The following is a 6,186-nucleotide window of genomic DNA, read 5'->3' on the forward strand; positions in this document are numbered from 1 at the left end:
ATCTGTGGGATCTGATGCTATCTCCAGGTAGACACTGTTAGAACCAAATTGAATTAGAGAGTACTCAGCTGGTGTCCACTGCAGGATTACTTGCTTGGTGTGTGTGGATAAACCCAAACAGCTATGGGGCCACAGAAGTATTCTGTGTTGTGAGACTATAGTAGGAGAAGCTGAGTTGGTTTTTCCTACATTGTCTACTTTCTTTCTCTCTCTTCTCCTAGAATCCCCATTTCTCATATATTGATATACTCAATATTGTCCCACATACCTTCAAGGTTCTGTTCGTTTTTCTACATTCGTTTTCCCCATTTATTTCAGATTGGATAATTTCTATGATGTATATTCAAGTTTGTTAATTCTGTCTCCTGGTCATTTCAATTCTGGTGTTGAGTCCCTCTAATAGTTTTTTCATTTCCATTATTGTGCTTTTCATTTTCAGAATTTCTATTAGGTTCTTTTTAATAATGTATATCTCTGTAGATATTCTCTATGTTTTGAGCATTGTTGTCATACTTTCTTTTGATTTTTTAAACGACAGTTACCTTTAGTTTTTTTTTTAAGAAAACACATTTACAATAGGTGCTTTGGTGTTTTTGTCTGCTAATTCCAACATCTGGCCCCCCTTAGACAAAATTTCTACTGACTGCTTCCTCCTTTTCCTTTCTTTTCTCTTTTTATTTATTTATTTATTTTTATTTTTTGAGATGGAGTCTCACTCTATTGCCCAGGCTGGAGTGCAATTGTGCGATCTCAGCTCACTGCAAACTCCGTCTACCGGGTTAAAGTGATTCTCCTGCCTCAGCCTCTTGAGTAGCTGTGATTACAGGCATGCGTCACTATGTCCAGCTAATTTTTGTATTTTTAGTAGAGACAGGGTTTCACCATGTTAGCCAGGCTGCTCTCAAACTCCTGACCTCAGGTGATCCATTTACCTTGGCCTCCCAAAGTGCCTCCTCCTTTCTTATCATGCTTTCTTGTTTCTTTGCAGATCTCATAATTTATCGTTAAAAATGGAATATTTTAAGATTATATATTCTGGTAACTCTGGATTTTGATCCAAGGTGGTGGTTGTAGCTGTTTGATTGCTGTTTAACAACTTTCCTGACCAATATCTGTGGTATCTATTTTACTGCAGAAGGCAGCTGCATATGTCTCCATTCAGTTCTTAAAAATTCTTTGTTTTGTTTGATTTTAAGCCTGGCTCTCTAGGACTTACCCCTGTGTCTGTACGGTCTGTTAGTCAGCCAATGATTGTCAATGTTGTGATCATCCACCTTGGGCAAGTAAGGCTTCTACCTTCTACTGATATATCAGTGTGTGCAGGTAACGTGTTCAAAGTTCAATCTGCTCTACATTTTTCTTTCGTATCTCTCAGCACATGTATGCATGTTCACAGTCTGTCTGGAAAGTCTGGAGAGCTTGGGCCCTCTCAGGTCCCTCCTGCTTGGATGTGTCAAGAGTTTATCAAAGCTCCCTATTGTTGTCTCATTTCTATATCTCCCTGTGAAATTTCTGGCTACTCTGCTGGTCTGTGCTTGCCCCAGTCAGAACTGCAATCCCAGGCTAGCTGAACTGATCATTCCTGTTCATTTGCCACTGAGATTGCTACTGTTCCTGACAATGCCATTGGGTGTGGAGTTTTTCAGTGCTCTACTCCAATCAAGCCAGCCTCCTCTGGCATCAAAACTACTGACTTTCATGACTTGACTGGTCTTGGGAGAACAGATCAGGAGTGGGAGATGGGAACAGCCCCAGGCAAGAATGCTACTTACTTCCACTTTTCTTATCTGAATAACCAGTTCTCGATTTGGTGCGATTTATAGGTTCTGCAACGGATTTTTTTTGTTTTGTTTTGTTTTGTTTTTTTAAGATGGAGCCTCACTCTATCACCCAGGCTGGAGTGTAGTGGTGTGATCTCAGCTCACTGCAACCTCTGCTGCCTGGGTTCAAGCGATTCTGCTGCCTCAGCCTCCTGAGTAGCTGGGGCTACAGGCATGTGCCACCATGCCCGGCTAATTTTTTTTTTTTGTATTTTTAGTAGAGGCGGGGTTTCACATGTTGGCCAGGCTGCTCTCGAACTGCTGACCTCAAGTGATCCACCCGCTTCGGCCTCCCAAAGTACTGGGATTACACACGTGAGCCACTGTACCTGGTCTGCAATGGCTGTTTTTGACATTGCTGAGTTTATCATTGCTCTTCACTTTGCTATACTGAAAAGTCTTGCTAGCATTTACATTTAAGGGCTCAGATTTAGAGGTACAGAAGACCTGGAGGACATCTGCAAGAACAAACCTTCTAGTAAGCAGATTTACTAAATTTGCAAATGCTGACTCCTTGAGAATGGTGAGAGAGGAGCCACTGAGAATCCCTGGATTGCCGTCCGTCCATCCATCCATCTATCCATCCCATCATTTATCAAACCTTTATCAAGCGTTCACTGTCCAGGCACTGTGCTAGGAGCTCAGAGAACAAACACAAAATAAGCACTCTTGCTCTCAAGAAAAGCATACAGGAAGGAAGAAAATCATGGTGACAGTCAGTGCCCCAGCAGTAGCTCTGAGAGTCTACACAGGATCAGGATAGGTTGGGTGGGTTGGGGTGGAAGTGCAGCAGAGTAGGGTATTCTGGCCTGGAAGTAGCTTCTCCAACAGCCCTCCCCAGCCCTGCATTCCTGCCTGACACACTTCAGTCCTTACCTAGAGACTACTGCAGCTATATCTCTCATGTCTAACATGGAGCCCACTTAGCTTTGGGGGGAATTGTCTTCCCTGCTTCATATCACAAAACTCTAGACAGCAGTTCTTTATCTTCAACTGAGAACTGTTTCATGCTCTGGCATAGCAAAGTGTCTGCAGACAGAGATAAGCTGTGTTTTCACATTTTTGTCTACAAAATTAATGATCTATAACTACAATAAAACCATCATCTCCTGTCACCAGTGGGGATCACAGGACATTCTAAGCTTAAAAAAACACCAGCAACACAAAATCTCAATGGCAAAAAGTGCAGATGTTTTTATTTTTCCTTTTCCTTCAATAGCGTTTTCATTTGTTAGAAACATGGAATCATAAAATGTTATTGTTGGAGCATTCCTAGGAGATTTTCTAGCCTAAGTCCTTTATTTACCAGGAAGGGGATGGAGGATGTGTTCAAGGATGCTGGGTCAGCAGGGGTGCTCGGTGCAGGACCTGGCCTCTCCATCATCAGCCTTGTTTTCCCTTCTTCAATTGCCCATCAGTAAGTTTCAGTTCTCTGGCTGAGCTGGGGGGCCCCAGCCCAGTTCTTGAAAAGCCAGCTGCTGGAAGTTCCCCACCCTGCTCATTTCCTGCTGCCTCAACTGCACCTGCTGTCTCCAGACTCCGCTCCCTGCTCAGGACTCTGCTTCTGGCCACCTCCCTTATGCTTCTCTCAGACTCAGGGAACCTTTGAGGCAGGCTGACATTTCGCCTGTAGGCACCTGCATGGTGTACCAGTTGTCAAAACACTAAAATGTTTGCATTCCAATTGGTAAACAGCCACTGCCGGATCCCTAGAGGGCCCTCCCGCCTTCTCTTGACCACCAAGTAATCCAGCAGCTGAGGGATTAAGAACCTGCAGGGGCCTCCAGGCCCCTGCTCTAGCCCTAAGGCAGATAACTGTTTTAATACCCTCCTGATTGTTAAGTATTTTCAAGACAAACCCTGCTAAAGAGCATGGACTCTGAAAGAGCATGGACTCTGCAGCCAGCCTGTCCGGGTTGAAACCCTGGTTTCTCTCCAGCTCTGTGATGGGACAGGTTGTTTAAACTCTCTAAGCCTCAGTCTCCCCATCTGCAAATAGGGATACACACTTCATAGGTTTGCTTTGAGACTCACACTAATAAAAATGTTCTGGTTTCTATCTTGCCAGTTCTCACTGCTAGCACCTCATACTTTCTTTCCATGTCTCTGCATCAACAGTGAGGATAACCTGGGGACTTGTCCTTGGGCTATACACAGCCACATACCAGAGGCTGGGAGAGGACAGAAGGCAGGCTCTGCCTGGGGATTTTTCTCCTGTATCATGCTGGTGAAGGCTACAACCTTCTGGGCCCTGCCCTCTGCCTGCCCCAGTTGACAACTGCTTCTTCCTGAGCAGAACCTCTGGCTCCACTTGAGCCAGCTCTCCCCTCCTGTCACCCATATTCCAATGATACCCAGGGCTGCTCTCAGCCCATTCAATGCCTTTGTGAGAGCTGAGAAAAGGTGGCCACTCTGGACAAGCATATGACTTGGCAGGTGAACCACAGGCTCAATTTCAGGCTCCAATCACACTCCCTTGGCCAGGCACCCTTGTGCAGTGCATATTCTGTACAACCGTATTTGGCATTCCTGCTGGCAGCACTCAGGAGCATTTAAGAAAAGTGCTAAGAGATTTGCAAACACTGGAGTATGTAAAGAAACAGCTAACTGCAATCATTAGTCTAAGCTTTGCTTCATAACCAAACAGCATGACTAATAAAGTGTCCCAAACTTGTCATTTATTTTCCTTTACTTTCACCTTCAGCCAACTCACACCATCAAGTGTCCCAAACTCTTATTATTTATTAATAATCATTTGTTGAGGGCTTACTGTGTGCCAGCCTCTGAAGGTACAGACATGACTACGACCTGAATTTTGAGAGAGAGGCAGCTGCATAGACCTGGTGCTCCAGCCCTGGGCTGTCAGAACACTGCACTGGGGTCAAGGGCAGAAGGCCCTTCTGGGGCTGGGGTCCAGGATGAGTGTGTGGCCTTGAGCAGGGAGCAACCAGCACTCTTCTCAGCTGGGCCTTTCTGGCAGGGCTGGCCTTTGCTCTGACTTCAGCTCCTCTAGTAGAGAAGCTCAGTTTTCATCACTTCCACCTGCACCCTCCCTGGAAGTCCCTCAACTAATGCATTTCTTTCTTTCGGAGGCAGAGGCTGAAGACTGACGTCTTCGCCCCGTTGGTCCCTGGAGGCGGGCTGCTGCCCCATTTGGGAGAGGACAGTGCACTCCTTGCACAACCTTTCAAGTACAGGCGCGTCAGAACAACAGCACATTCAACCTGTGCGGGATTTGCAGACCAGCAAGTTTTGCCGACGCGTGCTCCCGGAACAGAATCACCTTTTGTACGGTATTAATGTAAAAGTTTCATTTAAAAGACACCAGCTGTGGTCCTACCCAGGTTTATTCATATGGGACCTTCACTGGGTCAACTTAATACTTAACTACTGCTTATTATCCCATCAGTCTTCAGGGACAACCCATGATCTAATTGCCCAGCATTTATGTTGCTTGGTAACCACAAATAGAGAATAATAGTTCTTAAAGGGGCAGTGTGGAATTTCATGCCCCTGCAGTGAAGTACACTTCATTTCCCAGAGCACCCTGTGTTTTTTAATTCAGTGAATAAAAATGTGTAATGAATAATTAATTATGTGCTTGGAGGCACAATAGCTGTCTACTTTTGAATATTCATCAGCGGCATTATTAATTCACTAGAAATCCCAGGGAGGAATGGGATAGGCTTTTAGCCTAGCTGGAGGACTTAACGATAATGCTTTGCAACACGCACAAACTTTTTTAAAGCTGACTTTTCTTTGGGAGTCGCTTTCTGGGTAATTTTCCTCTTTTAAGAACATTTTGCCGTGGCCCGGATTCCCGCGGAGCTGGTGGGACGCAGAGACCACCAGTGACCATGAAAAAGGCCCACTCTGGAACTCCTGCCTGGAAAGTCCATTAATAACCAGGCTCACTCGCCTCGTGAGGCCCGGGGTGTGCTAATGGGAGCGAGAAGCCTGGCCGCAGAGGCAGGAGCCCCCGTTCACTTCCAGAGAAGAAAGCAGCGTGCGCACTATGCCCTCTCTTAGCGGGGACCCTCTCCTGTCGTGGAGATGGGGACCTCGGCCATCCCTCTGCAGCCTGTGATGTATCCTGCATGGCTCCTGAGTAGCCTCTGAGGCCAGTGGTGTCAGAGTCAGGGCTGGGATCCACGCCCCTAGGCCTCCCCGCCCAGTTCTAAACACCGATGCCAAGGCACCTCTCTGCCAAGGGTCCTGTACTGTTTCCTCTGCAGTTTTCTGAGATCTTCCATGCTAGTATAATTCCTCACCCCACTTTCTCTTTTAGTCCCAGAAAAATCTTCCTGGCCTCTCAATTGCGAGCTGCCTGCCTGACGCCCGCTCCTTCCTCCTCCCTTAATAACAT

The sequence above is a fragment of the Pan troglodytes genome, chromosome 15 (assembly GCF_028858775.2).
Source record: "Pan troglodytes isolate AG18354 chromosome 15, NHGRI_mPanTro3-v2.0_pri, whole genome shotgun sequence".
Taxonomy (NCBI): domain Eukaryota; kingdom Metazoa; phylum Chordata; class Mammalia; order Primates; family Hominidae; genus Pan; species Pan troglodytes.